The sequence below is a fragment of the Spea bombifrons genome, chromosome 1, assembly GCF_027358695.1.
Source record: "Spea bombifrons isolate aSpeBom1 chromosome 1, aSpeBom1.2.pri, whole genome shotgun sequence".
Taxonomy (NCBI): Eukaryota; Metazoa; Chordata; class Amphibia; order Anura; family Pelobatidae; genus Spea; species Spea bombifrons.
This window is the reverse complement of record NC_071087.1, coordinates 123,295,497-123,311,417: the sequence shown is the minus strand read 5'-3', so window position 1 is coordinate 123,311,417 and position 15,921 is coordinate 123,295,497.

Sequence of the window (15,921 nt, the reverse complement as noted above, 5' to 3'; positions counted from 1 at the left end):
AAAAATAAACCTTAATTGTCTAGTTGTGAAATAGTAAGGTCAATAATTCTACAATACTTTTGGTGTTGTGATACCATATAATGATACATATAATGCCAGCCATCCCTATGGAAGTAGCTTTGAATATAGTAGCATACGACAGTTTGTTAGTACAGTAATCTTTTAGCTTTCTACAGTGTGCTAATTTGCTAACTATGCATTTTCTACCTTTGTCAACTCCAGTTAAGGTTTAGACAGCTCTTTAGATGGAGCCCCCAGTGGTTTGAAGATTTTGGTCTAATCATTAAGAAGGGGTCCATCCAAGTCAACAGATAATTTAATGCATCCACCAGCCATTTGAGGTTGCTGGTGCATGGGAGTAGATTTATATGCACCTGTGTAACCAGTGGCCATTTCAAAATCCTCTGCCATCTGGGCGGGGGAACAAGGTTTTTTCCTTTGTTATTTTTGGACTATTCCTTTATTATTGTCATTTTTTAAAATATTCACTTTGTAGCCAATTCACAAGTACTCCCAAGCAAAGGAAGACTGTGCTTCAATAGGGATTCTGGTCAAAGTTCAGCGGCTGTATTGTCACAGAAACCAATGATATAGTTCATTGGCTGCTAAGGCAAAAGCACTACTTTTCAGACTCGGCATTACAGTCACTTTTATTAAACAAAAATAACAGAAGGTATGTTTACCTTTACCCAAGCCACCATGAAAATGCACTTTTGTATTGTAACACATTGAACAGTACACATCTTTATTATGCACCCTCTTTATATTCAGACTGAATACCTCCACATAAGATACGTTTTGGTAATTAGTAACACATCCTTTAAAGTGAATTTTACAAAGCTATTATATATATTGTGCATTCTAAACGCTGAGGTCACTTTAAAGGAAGCCACTTTCCACCCAGAAGGTTGCATATTGTAATGGACCAAACTGTGGTGCGTAGAAAGGAAGAAGTAGCATTTTAATAGTTTTTTTTTGTCCTTTTAGAACATTAAAAGAAAAATATGCAGCTCACATTTGAATAGAATGTAATTTATATCCCGCTGACCAGAACTGTTGTTGAGAACCTTTTCTATCAAAGGCAGTCTAAATGGTTATCTCTGTGGGAAAACTAGCAGGCTGTGAAATATCCCTAAGTTATTCATATCAGGTCATGTGTCAGGATTTGCATTTTTAGTTTGGCTTCGTTTGTGATTAAAACGGCAGGGATATAATCTTTAACAACTATTTTCAATTTATCATGCCGGGAAATGGTAGTAAATTAGGTGTTTCTCAAAGAAGGAGAATGGAAATGAATTTGCACATCATCATGCCACATTATTTCTTTTCTTCACGATTCCCAAGACCATACCACCATACTGGGGCTTATTCACCAAATCATGGGTTGTGGTTCATGAGAAGAATTGTACCCACGTAATCCATATTTAAAGCATGTTTCATTTTTGTTTAGATCCTACATTCTACCATTCAATACACTAAACAATCAAACAATCCTATGTAATGACAGTTACAGGCTATCGTCTAGTTCCAGTGAAAGGTGGTATTAATTCTACAGCATACAAAGACATGTTAGACAATTACATGCTTCAAATTTGTGGCACCAGTTTGGGGAAAATAATGTTCAGACATACTATATCAGACCTCAATGTAATTTTTTTAAGGGCAGCTTCACATGCACACTTAACAGAAAAAAATCCGGAGAAAAGTATAGTTAAAATGATACCATTTATTGGCTAACTGAGAGTTTGATTGCGAGCTTTCGAGACCAAGTTGGTCAGTTCACTCCCTGGTTAGAGGGGAGTGAACTGACCAACATGCTTTGATTGAACCATATCTGTCCATTGGATCTCTACTAGTCCAACTAATTTACTGCTGAACAAATTCCCCAATACCTCTGTGTTTATCTAATGTCTTTGTTAATGTGTGAATTGTGCTTTTGTATTTAGATAAGTCTGTGTTAGCTTCATTAATGCCTGAGGAAGGGACCTAACAACTTGGTCTCGAAAGCTCGCAATCAAACTCTCAGTTAGCCAATAAATGGTATAATTTTAACTATACTTTTCTCCTGTTTTCTCAACGGCTAACACGGTACAAAACCTTTTTATCAGAAAAAAATCCAGCACTGAAATGTATTATTGTCTCCAATTCCAGAAAGAATTGCTTGTAATAACGCTCCAATGTTGTGTACCTACCTGTCTTGTGTGGAGGATTTTCACACCAACTGTATGATTATGGTGGGTCAAAAGTTAGAGAACTGCAAGCAATATAAAAAACACTTACCTCAATATGGAGATATCTTAAGTCTAAGACATGTACACAAAAGGTACCCTCATTTGCATGTCACTGTGAATATGTCTTAGATTTGACCAGATTGGTAAAAGTGTTTGCTATGGATTATTTCTCAATGTTATTCCTTTTAACTACTATCATTATTTTACTTCTTAGAGTGAGTTCTAGAAGATATAATCCTTGCTTCCTCTTAGCCTCAGGCTAAGTTTACCCAACTGCATTCCCCAAGGCTGGGTGGAGGTAATTGTGTGTGGCTAGCCCTGCACCTTCACAAATGTACTTCTTTAAAAGAACGTTAGCCCTGGGCACCCTACCTTTGCAAGCTCCAAAGTATGCTTATTTGTTAAAAATTTCCATTGGTGTATCAGACTGATCCCATCCATAAGGAAAGCTAATACTTTGCTGGGCAAATTTTCTTTAGAGAACCAATAAGCCATGACGTATATTTTGGCCTTCGTGACACTCATCAGTGAGATGGATATGGATTCTGATGTTGGTACTTGTACTCGTCTATATAGCACTCTCTAACTATTCAATTTACTTTCTTTTAAACAAAGTGATTGCATCTGTACACTTATGTTTGTTAAGTTGGAATTGTGCTCCCATTTCAGTTTGGAGCATCAGTTTCACGATATAGCTGACTAGGTATCCTCTGCAAATAACCAACCATCGGTATTAGATTGATGAATGGGGGATGAAGGATATTACTTATCTACTTCACAACACTGACATAAAATATCATAGTTTTTCCAGATGAGAACGTCAATCTGCCATGCAAGTATAGCATTTCCATTTCCTGGTCTACTGGCATCATAGCTAGAATATAGAGGCACATGGAAAATAAATGTTTTGTAAAGCTCAGGGGGGAACAACAGACACACAAACATAATTTTAATGTAAACCACACAGCAAAAAGCAGCTTTCAAAATAAATAATAATAAATACACATATGATTTGCTGGCAGAAATATAATATATACAATATAAGGATCTGTACCTTCAGGTTTCATACATCATGAAACTTTTCCCTGGATCTGTTATCTTTGCTACAATACAGTAAATATATTGTATAATCCCAGCCTAAAATGATCTAAGAGGTTTATGAAATAAGTCTCAGGTACAGATATTCCTTTAATATACAATATAATTACTGCCTTGATCAGCAACATATTCTGGTCTAGGCCTAGGGTGGCAGGTCCAGGGTACGGCAGGCCACCTACTCCAAAACTGAGGGGCAGATTGACCTTTTGCTGCATATACAGCATAAGTAATATGTTGAGAAATGCAGCAAATGCATGTTTTCAGTTCACACTACAGTGCACAGTATAAGCTCAAGGCAGCTATCTGCGTTATATATCAATCTCTATTGGAAATTGTATTCCATTGCACCGCCTTTGAGTTTATATCAATAATCCACACAATGAAAATGTTAAGCAGGACATAAATAGTCCTTTAGTGCCTACCAACCCAAATGTTCCGTAATTACCCGTGTGCCATATGGCCAGTCCATCCCTCTTTCTAGGAATTGTTGCCCTATGACAACATTATTCAGTTTGCACTGACAATTACCCTAGTTACAGGGTGTTGATTCTTCAGTTGGTCATACACTTTACTCACTGGGTGGTATAACACAGCTTAAGGCAGCACTTGTCAAACTACAGCCATCCAGATGTTTCTGCTCTGCAAATCCTACTTTCCACATATAATGCATAGCTGAGATTGATAGAAGATGGCATAAAATACCAGAAAGGATGCTCACTATGTCTTATAATTAACTAGCATTAAAAATGACACAGGAAAGGAAGACATTTGAGAACATTGAAAGAGTTATCAGCATTGTTATATAGGTCACTCATTAACCTCCTATTAGCTAGTTATAGGTAGGCACACTACCTATATTTTGATCATTAGTCTTTTTAAACCAAAGCACTGTATCATATATACAGTGGATATTGAAAGTCTACACACCCCTGTTAAAATGCCAGGTTCTTGTGATGTTGAAGAATGAGACAAAGATAAATCATGTCAGAACTTTTTCCACCTTTAATGTGACCTATAAATGTGAACAATTCAAATGCAATACAAACTAAAATCTTTGAGGAAAAAAACCGAAACGTAATAACCTGGTTGCATAAGTATGCACACCCTCTTATAACTGGGGCTGGGGCTGTGTTCAGAATTAATCACATTCAAACTCATGTTAAATAGAAATCATTACACACCTGCCATCATTTAAAGTGACTCTGATTAATCACAAATAAAGTTCAGCTGTTCAAGATTTACCTGACATTTGCAAAATATTGACACTTTGAGCCCAGTTTGGACATTTCCACTTAGGGGTGTACTCACTTTTGTTGCCAAGGTTTAGGCATTAATGGCTGTTGTAGTGTGTTGAGTTATACAGTCTGTACACTCACTACTTTACATTGTAACAGAGTGTCATTTCTTCAGTGTTGTCACATGTCTTCCAAAAAAAGAAGATTTGGTAGTTATGCCAAGCATATTTATAGTGTATAGTCATTGTAGTAATAAAATACAATAAATACTTTTTTGTTAAAATAAAAAGCCACTTTGATGAACACAAATAATTAATTGGGGGGGGATTAGGTGAACACAATTAGGGCTCCACACACTTATGACAGTGGCCAATCCGTGGTCACTGCCGTCACTGTAGGTGGCCTGGATATGATATGAGAATAGTGGCTCATAATGTCTTGTAACTGTCCCATTGAGCAGCAGCATACTTTGCTGGCCTGGTCATCCAAGAGGGCAAGCTACCTCTTCTGTTTTGTGTTGTGGGACCTGTGTTGAGTTTTTCTATGGCTGAAGTGTATGATATTAAGACGTGCTTGTGACACCACAATATTCCAAGATACTTATGATGGATATTGCATTTTTACAGCCAATGCACAAATGTGGAAATACGTATTTCAGCGCTGCCACACATTAAAGAGAATACCTAGTCCCGTCAGTCACGAAATAAGATATCAATAAAATTGTGCATATGTGGCAGTTAACTAGATTGTAAGCAAGCATTGGAAAACCTGCTAAAGCTGGATTTGGAAGGAATTACTGGATTCAACATAAAATTTAATGAAAGTAAACAAAAGAATGGATTTACTCAAGATGCAGCAAGTCAACACCAGTGTACTCATCACAAGGCTATAGAATGCTTTGCTGCAAGGCAAATACGCTTTTAATCATTTGTGATTGCGAATTTATTTTAAAGGATGCTTAATTAACATGGTTTTAGAGGCAGTAAAGGCCTTTCTTAAAAGAAAGTAGATATCTGGCTGTTCCATCCTTTCTTTATGGCCGCTGACCTGGTAGGACTTTCAGGTCTACTTAACATGTAATCACTGGAAAACTATATGTAAATACTAATTTCTTGTCCTTTTCTTGCTTTGATAATATGTATTGACTTATATTTAGTCATACTTGCAGAAGAACTGTATGATGGTTGCCTTTTATTATTAATGCATGATGAAGCTGATTTTGCCATTCTTTCTGGGGCATCCTCTGTCTCTTCCATCGAACCCTTTCCCGCAGTTCTCCCAACTCTGATGATATAATAAGCAATGGTAAGTACAGGTATCTGTGTACCCACATATCATTATGCAAATGATTTCCTTATAAGCTTTTAAAATATTCTCATCTTAAGAGCATTGTACATATAATTAAGAACAGAGGTTATGATTGGCCCATACAACAGCTGTTCCAACTGCATGCTTAATATTTCCCTGCAGCTTACATTTGATTATATATATATATATATATATATATATATATATATATATCCAGTATGTGTGGGTATCCAAGGTCATTTTTTCCTGAGTCCCTAAACTAGATGTTATTACAAGACTGCTCAGGAACACTCCACCCAGGCACCCCTTTAACCATGCCCCATCCATTAAATTTATGGTGTTACAGTGTGTATGGGGTAGTGTTAGTGTATGGTGTTTTCCTATGTGTTGGTGTTAGTGTGTGTTGTGTTTGGCCCTGCCCAAAACTTTCCCATGATACCAGAAAAATCAGTACTTAAGGTAATGGATCCTTAAATATGCATAGCAAACACGGAGAAGACCGTCTTTAGACACATGCAGGACATCATGAACCACAACACATTGCATTCAATTATGCATTTTCATTCATGGACCTCTGGTATACAACTTTATGAGCAAGGCAAATTCCTGTGCTAGATACGTGTAATAAAGTATGCCTGCAAAATTTTATTAAAGGAAAGAATCACAGCAAAATCACTAAAGCAGCTCCATTCCTAGTTGCTACCTTGACTCACATGATGCCTTATGTCTGGCTTACTGGAAATGTATCTAGCATATTTAAGGCTTATGCATCTTCACTGAATAAGCACAAAGTCCATAATGAAATATTTAGCAGTATAGTCTCAGACATTCAGTGGAACCAGGGAAAATATTAATATTTATTTAAAAATATGTTAGGTATACTTTAAATTTTCAAGCCAATATGCCTACCATTCTCAGTGTACAGAACTGGCACTAAATTAAAAAAAATATAATCTCATCATTAATATATTGATTCATGGATGTGTATGGCATGTAGAGAGAGAGAGTTACTGTAAAGTACTATTAACATTCCAACTAAGAATCCTTATGCATTACAATTTGAGTCTAATTAATGGTTTTTCAAGACATAAAAATCTATTTGCAAATTGCTCATTATCTGTACAGTTAATCAATAACTATTACAGTGTTTGGAACTTTTTTTATGAACCGTTATTTGTTCCAGGTTAGTGAACACTAGACAAAATATAAATTCTAACATGAAAGTTATTGCAGGAGCTAAAGCGAGATGACCATGCTTAAACAGTGTCAGTGTGCATTTACTTCATGTGTGTATATGGTTATAATATCACATGCCTAGCGGAATCCTCTACTTCCATTCCGCCTTAAGGCCAAAACCCACTTGATACATTCAAGCATATAACCACTCGGCCACATAATGGCCACAGCATTTATTTATAATACATAAAATAAGATGACTTTTCCAGCACACTACATGTATCAAAATTTGTTCTATAATAGAAACACTACTACGCGCTTTTTCAATTAATGTTTTCGCAGCTTCTACCACTATGTGAGGACAGAACCCCAAACTCCAAACTTTAAGCCTGGGCTGTCACACAAGGCCAGACGTCCATCCTGGCTATGTTGTGTCATTATGATATGCTGTGATCTAGAATTGGGCTGTAGTAGCAGTCATCTGCTAAACGTATCTTCTTTCTATTTTCTGACAGGGTCCTACCGCCACAAGGAGGCCAAAGACAAGAATTTCTTTCACTCTGCTACACCGCTCCTATGTAGTTCATATATAGATAAAATAAACACCACATGGAAACAAAGCATTGCAAATTATAAGCAAACTCAGCACCGGAGGTATGGATAAAAAAAAAATGCAATGAAACTTGCCACAGCACCCAGATTACACACAAGGACTTCTGCAGCTTATACACAGAAATGGGATTTGCCATGATTGCATCAACAGAATTTACCCAGAATCAATTTAGCCACAGCGTCTCCTCTCAGTCTGGCTCACATGCACCCTTTATTCATTCTATACCCTTTTACGCCCAAAACATGAACATTAATGGGTAGACTGTCATAATATATATATATATATATATATATATATATATATACACACACACACTGTACACTACCTTTACAAATGCCTGCCCATAAACACATGCACATTCACTCTTGTCCCTACACATTCACATCCTGACTTACACGTGCCCTTGAAACCACACACTTCCTGTGACCTCCTTCACACAGTTGTGAAGGAGGTCAAATTGGCTAAGTATTATTCAATATGTGTGGATTCCACTCCTGATGCGAGTCATTTGGACCAGTTAACCTTTACAATGCGTTATGTTGATAGATGCAGTGGTGAACCAGTGGAAAGATTTTTGAAATTTGTCCCTATATTTTCACATACAGGACAGTCGTTGGCTGATACAATTTGCAAGACTCTCCAAGACCATAATATAGATATTAAAGACTGTCGTGGTCGAGCATATGACAATGCTAGTAATATGTCTGGAAAATATAAAGGAGTGAAGACACACATTCAGAACATAAACCCTCTGGCGGAATATACACCATGTACTGCTCATTCTTTGAATCTGGTTGGACAACGAGCTGTTAGTGTGTGTCCATGTGCTACAATTTATTTTCTATGGTTCAGACACTATTTGATTTTTTTCTCTTCTTCAACTCATCCTTGGTCTTTGCTTCTAGAGCATCTGAAACCAAACGAAAAAGGAATGGTACTTTCCTTGAAGCAGCTAGAAGACACTTGCTGGCCCAGCCATGCTGTTAAAGTTTTGCAACTGAACTACTGCAACATTTACTGTTTAAGAAAACATGCATCTTCTCTACAACTAGCTTATAAGGTTGATTTGGAAAACACATTTACAGATAAAGTTGTTGCATTCCAGATTTTACTACATTGCTGCCTTCCCAGCAGCAGCAGCATAGAGGATAAAGATTATCCAAATTGTGCATACTGTAGCAAATTCTTGAAACATCATCTCAGTCTACCCAAATGTTGATATAGCCTTTCGTCTCTATCTGATGTTACATGTCTCCATGGCTAAAGGAGAGCATTCCTTTTCCAAGCTAAAGCTTATAAAGTCAGTGTTACGTTCCTCAATGCAAGAACAACGCCTTAACACCTTAACAATAATGCCCATTGAGAGTGACATTTTGAGGCAAATTGATTTTGAAGACATCATTAATGAGTTTGCAAAACAGAAAGCAAGAAAAAAAATGTATATTTGGAACCTGATAATACTGCCTTTAACCTTTGTTGGATCCCCAATAACATTTTGTGCAGGACATTTACATATTGAAAGTGTTCATTTTGGTGCTGTAATAGGAGGGAGCACGTAAGCCCCTTTTGAGTTAGCACTTAGAGGTATTCCAGGTATTCCAGACCTACAGCACTCGAAGTGGGAAGTGGGAATATTAGAGAAGAATCAACAATACCATTGGTGTATTAACCCCTGGGATCCCGATCACACATATGGTAGAGGAAGAAAGGTACCTACCATCGACCCCCTAGTTAATGAGAGGTCCTTTGGATACATGTTCTTTGACCATGACTGGAAAATCTAAACTACACTGTGGCTTTGCAAGACTCTCACAAACCAGGATATGAATGTTGCTTATTAGGACAAGAAAAGAACTTGTAACTCAGGACAGTTAGGAGGTATGCTTTTTGCATATGCTATTGGTGCCATTTTACTAGAACTAAAATTGCTCCAAAATTATTACTCCTCGTGGAAAACAAAAACCTGGCAGTTTTAAAATTGATGATGCTAAAATCTGCCAGTTCACCTTTAGGGGATTAAAGAGACGCTTTAAACACATTGTAAGGTTAAATATCCGCTTAGCCTAATGTCCATTTACAAAAGATGGCTACAGAGTCTCCCAATCATACATTTTGTGATGTACAGGACAAACATCTCTCTAAATTGTGTGTGTGTGTGTCTGTATATATATATATATATATATATATATATATATATATATATATATATATATATATATATATATATATATAAGCAATAAGACAGTATCCAGCCTCATGCTGAAAAGTCCTATAAGGATGAAACAGCTGTCCATGAGTGACGATCTGGTTATTGCACCTCTTTGTTTAAGGGCTGCCTAGTACAGACAACATTTGGTCTAAAGGGATCTATGCATAAAATTGATATAGAGAAGGATTTATTTTTTTATTTTTTTTACCTTTTTTGCATATGTATGTCCAGAATCCCTTGCAGTGATGATAGCACTACAAGTCTTCTGGCTTGTCTGGTGGATGTAGATAAACATTTAATAATTCCTCTGCTATTTCTATACATATGTATACATATATTTATATATATTTATATATATAGAGAGAGAGAGAGAGAGAGAGAGAGAGAGAGAGAGAGAGAGATATTTTTGTCTTTTGTTTTGCTTTTTTTTTAATTCCCAGAGCGACATTAATTTGTAAATTGTATTTCATTCTGGGCTATGAGATAATCTTTTCTCCCACATTGTGCATTAGATACAGCATATTCGTCCTGTAATTGAAAGCTGCAGTATTGATATGTTATATTGCTAGCAAGTTTCTATATCCTTTCATGTCACCAAATCTCTTCTGTATGAAAAATAATAAATACAAATTAGATACAGATAACCCCATGAATTTGCATAATATGGATAAATTGTTTCATTGTTATCACATGGAATCAGATTAATGCCTGGTTTCCGCACTTGTCGGTGTATACAGCATCTGCAAGTGGTTTTTATTTATTTATCAGCGAATAATGCTATATGAAATGCACAAGTGGCCGGTAGAAATCCTGTAGATGGCTAGCTTTTATTTTCAACAAAACCATTTCAGTTAATGTCACATTTTATATGCTGGCAACTTCCATATAGAATATAAAAATCATAATTATATATATATATATATATATATATATATATATATACACACACACACTTACTTTAATCCACACACTCACCACAGTTTACACTCTGCCTATATCCAGATCGGCTGGAACTCTACTACTGCATAGTCTTGTGATGTTACGTGACACAGCTAAGTCCCAGCTAAGTGGACCTTGTTTGGAAAATACCACAGGCCAGGCTATGCACAGTGGGCATTCCACAAAAGCAAAATGGTTGTTTTATGGGAAAGTGAAGTGACTTCATGATGTCCAACATGTAGCGTCAAACATGCCATGACATCACGCTGCCAGTGTATTGGAGTTTGACCTGTGTGATATCACATGTGCATTAAGTAAAATGGTACTTGAATATTTGTTCCAGTTTATACTTATATACCAGCTTGGTGTTTTTAAATGCAAATAAAAGGATACACATAATAGTAATACAATTCCATGAGAAGGGCACACTTTATAAATTATAAAGAGTAAATGTGACTTAAACAGATACATACAAAGGGTAATCAACATGAGTGATTAGAGGGCAGGGTAGAGAGGTTTTAATATATAAGGCTTGGTAAATTGTATAATTAAATGTAAGAAAAGGCATTTTAATAATACTTATATCCTTAAACATGATTTAACAATGCTGATTGCCAAGATTGTTTCTGGAAAGTCTGTTATAATTTATATGTATACAGGCAGGGCCGGCCTTTGGGGTGTGCGACCTGTGCGACCGCACAGGGCGCCACACTCCAGGGGGCGCCGCCACGGGGTCCGCTGCCGCCAGTTGCGTACCTAGCGGGGGGGGGGCGGTCCGCACCGGGTGCTGCTCATCAGGGGGGCACCCGGCACCCCTCCAGAGACGGACAGCAATGTCCGCCGCTGGAGGAGCAGGCTCGCAAAGGAGCGGTATCGGAGGTCTTTAACAGACCTCCGGCTCCCTTGAGTGATTTTAAGCCGGTTCAAGGATCTCCCTTGAACCCGGCTTAAAATCGCTCAAGGGAGCCGGAGGTCTGTTAAAGACCTCCGATACCGCTCCCTTGTGATCCGCACGGCAACAGCTGCTGTGCGCCGGGGTTTGTTGTCAGATCCTGGCGCACAGCACTGAAGCCGCACCCACCGCTGTCCGTGCCCTCTGACCCGGAAGAAGACAGAGAGGACAGAAGAACTGAAGAAGAGGAGGAAAAGAAGCTGTAAGGAGAAAAGAGGAAAGGTAGGAAAGCATTCAGTGAGAGTGGATTGGTATGTGTGGATTAGTATGTGTGGATTGGTATATGTGTGCATGAGTATATGTGTGGATTGGTGTATATGTGTGGATTGGTATATATGTGTGGATTGGTATATATGTGTGTGGATTGGTATATATGTGTGTGGATTGGTATATATGTGTGGATTGGTATATATGTGTGTGGATTGGTATATATGTGTGGATTGGTATATGTGTGGATTTGTATATATGTGTGGATTGGTATATGTGTGGATTAGTGTACGTGTGGATTGGTATACGTGTGGATTGGTATACGTGTGGATTAGTATGTGTGGATTAGTATATCTGGATTGGTATGTGTGTGGATTGGCATATATATGTGTGGATTAGTGTATATGTGTGGATTGGTATATGTGTGGATTGGTATATATGTGTGGATTGGTGTATGTGTGTGGATTGGTATACGTGTGGATTGGTATACGTGTGGATTGGTATACGTGTGGATTGGTGTATGTGTGGATTGGTATATGTGTGGATTAGTATATGTGTGGATTGGTAAGTGTGTGAGAGTGATGGGTGTTATGCTGTACCATTTCCAATGTCTTTTTCATGATCTAATTATGCTCTAAAAGTACATCATAACTCCCATCACTCTATACTGTTCCATACAGTGGCAGAGCTGGGAGGCAGAGGCCTTGCACCCCCACCGCAGGGCTCCTGAAAGGTAAGTGAACTTCAAAGAGGGAAAGGGTAGATAGTTAGGAGGGGGTAGATAGGGAGAAGGGAGTGAGGCAGGGGAAAGGGGGTAGATAGGGAGAAGGGAGTGAGAAGGGGTAGATAGGGCAGAAGGGAGTGAGAAGGGGTAGATAGGGCAGAAGAGAGTGAGAAGGGCTAGATAGGGCAATCATACTCCTATCATGCCAAGTCTGCGAGTACATCCTGGAATCTGGGTATGCCTGGGCATGATAGGAATGTGATTGCTGTTAATCATATATATATATATATATATATATATATATATATATATATATATATATATATATATATATATATATAATATTGTTATTTAATTGTTTTGTCCTATTTTGGTGTGTTACTTACTTTAAATAAAAATGTTAGATTTTTTTATGGTGTGGGGGGGGTCATATTCGGTTTTGGCCAGGTAAATGCTGCACTTTCGGTTTCAGTCCAGAATTCGTTTCGGTGCATCCCTACTACTAAGCCAGACAATGAAGTGGTAGGCCTACACCACATCAATGTTTGGCATAGTATATAGTGATTGGGGTTTTGTTACAAGTTTTTATTCCTTTCTTTTTTTGGGATGGGGGGGCGCCAGAGGAGTAGTCCGCACAGGGCGCCAGAACACCTAAGGCCGGCTCTGTATACAGGACATAGAATTCATCAATGTACATTTATGTTGCTATAGGGTTCTTAGAGACCACCTTCTATTAGGAGAGCTATTTTCAGCTTATGTCTCTAACAGAAGCCACTAGCCCTTTTTTTAGGATCCAAGAACTGATGCTTCCCTGTTACTCCTAGCAGACTGTACTAAATATATTCTGCAAGCCACCTGCTCAATGTCACAATCTATCTGTACATCACCTAGGAGTGCTGGAATTTTAAGTACAGCTAATGGCTTCATTTTCCCCCTGATCATAAAACTACACGTTATTGCTATTATATTATTTCCTTCGTTTCTCTCCGCAGGTAACCTTCCATCAATGTGAAAACTGTTGAAGATACAGCAATGCACTTACCTATCTGGGGTCAGCAGGAGCTTATCAAAGCTGAATGACAGGAGATCAGATTTCTAAAAAGAGAACAAAGTGAAAGAACTGAAAGAACTGAAACATAAAAAAACATACTTATTTACAGCTGATTACCTGCTTTATCCTTAGTGTTGAAGCCATCAATGATGCCCTTTCTTAAAACCCAAATAAAACAATTATATACCTCCTAAGCAGCACATCTAGTACTGCTAATAGAAATAAGTTTGGGTAGTAGCAGAAGTGAACCTTTATCACACAAACGTAATCTTAAAAACAATTATGCAGAAATATTATACAGCATTTGATTACAGAAATTATCGAAAACAGTAATGACAGCATTGTCTCTTTGTAAAAAAAAAAAAGAGAATTCCATCTGCATATTTGTGGTAAAGTGGACCTGGGATCCATAAACATAGTATGACACTTTATACGGTATCATTGTTATCAGTTCCATGTCTTGTCCATTTATACCTGCACTCTCACTCAGACTGCCTTGTGATCACATGTACCTCTATGACACCATAGTCATAATAGGGAAACATTTAATCTTTTAAATAACTTTTGACTTATATCTAACCAATAGTTGAAATGTTACTCTTGGCACCTTGTTATATGACAGGTGAACTTTAATTCCTTGCCAGAACAAGCAGATGTTTAAATGTGTCAGGCCAGTCCAGATTTCTTGGAAATCTGACCATCCTTGGCACGTCTTGAACCTCCTTTGCATTGAAATGTCATATCATATGCAAAAATCCTCTATATCAAACCATCACAAACAGTTTACCGAACTCATCATATATAGTATATACATATCTGGGGAGTTCACATAACTGACCTCAGGATAGAGTTGCGACTATTTGGGTAAAGGAAAAGGGATGCTTCAGATTAATCTGATATATAATGTAATATAATGTAAGTATTTGTGGCATATCACCTTTTTAGATATATGTTTCTGTGTAATTGTATAATTATTTTATAAGGTGTTGTATTAAACTGATTATAAAAATGTAAAAATTGCAGCTGAGCATAATATGTCATCAATTGGTCTATGTGATTGAAAGTGGTGTGTGGCAGTGCTATATGTGAGGCTGTGACTAGTGTCTGTGTGGATTAGTGTGACCCGTGGGGCTGAGCCTGGTGAATGTGTAGGATAGTGTGATGTTTGTTTTAGAGTGTGATCTATATACAACCATCAGCAGTAACATTATGACCACCTGCCTAATATTGTGCAGGTCCCTTTTGCCGCCAAACAGCCCGGACCCATCGAGGCATGGACTCCACTAGACCTCTGAATGTGTGCTGTGGTATCTGGCACCAAGATGTTTGCAGCAGGTCCTTTAAGTCCTGAAATTTGTGAGGTGGGGCCTGCATGGATCAGGCATGTTTGTCCAGCACATCCCACGGATGCTCGATTGGATTGAGATCTGGGAAATTTCGATGCCAAGTCAACACCTAGAAGTCATTGTTGTCAAAAAGAAGGGCATATAACTGGATACAGGACTTAACTGAGATACTTAAGACTATGTAAGAAAGATAGCTTTCATTTCAAGTTACACTCTGTATCTGAGACATACATGTCACTGTCTCTGTCTCTCTCCCTCTCTCTCTCTCTAAGAGATGTACACAACTTTAATTGGAAAAGAAGTGAAAGATGCATTTCTCATTGGAGAATATACAAGCACACAGGAGCACAAAAATAGGTCTCACATCTCGCATGAGAAAGACATGCAACTCCCTCAGGTAAGAGACAGAAAGAACCCACAGGAGAGATACACAGCCAGGTCCCACAGGAAAGGCAAACAAATCTTCCAAAAGGAGAAAGTGGTGCAATTAAATCTCACAGGGCATAAATTGAAGCCCCATGACAGCAACACATAGCGCAAACTATTTCTGACTTGTAGAGATGTTAGAAAAAACACATGAAGGAGAGACGTACACCTACTTACAGTATAAAGAAGACAATAAGTCTCGGTGTCACACTATATCCTGAGAGGTGGCATCCAAAAAGTGTTTCTTGTTACACACTTTTTAAAGGCGTCTTTTACTTTACATATCAGAGAAATGTTTGGGCATTTTATGTTCAAAACTTCCAGAAAGCAGAACTCCACAAAAACAATAAGAGTTCTTTATTTCAAGAACTCGAGATGATGGCAGCTGCTAATGTAATGTGGGAGC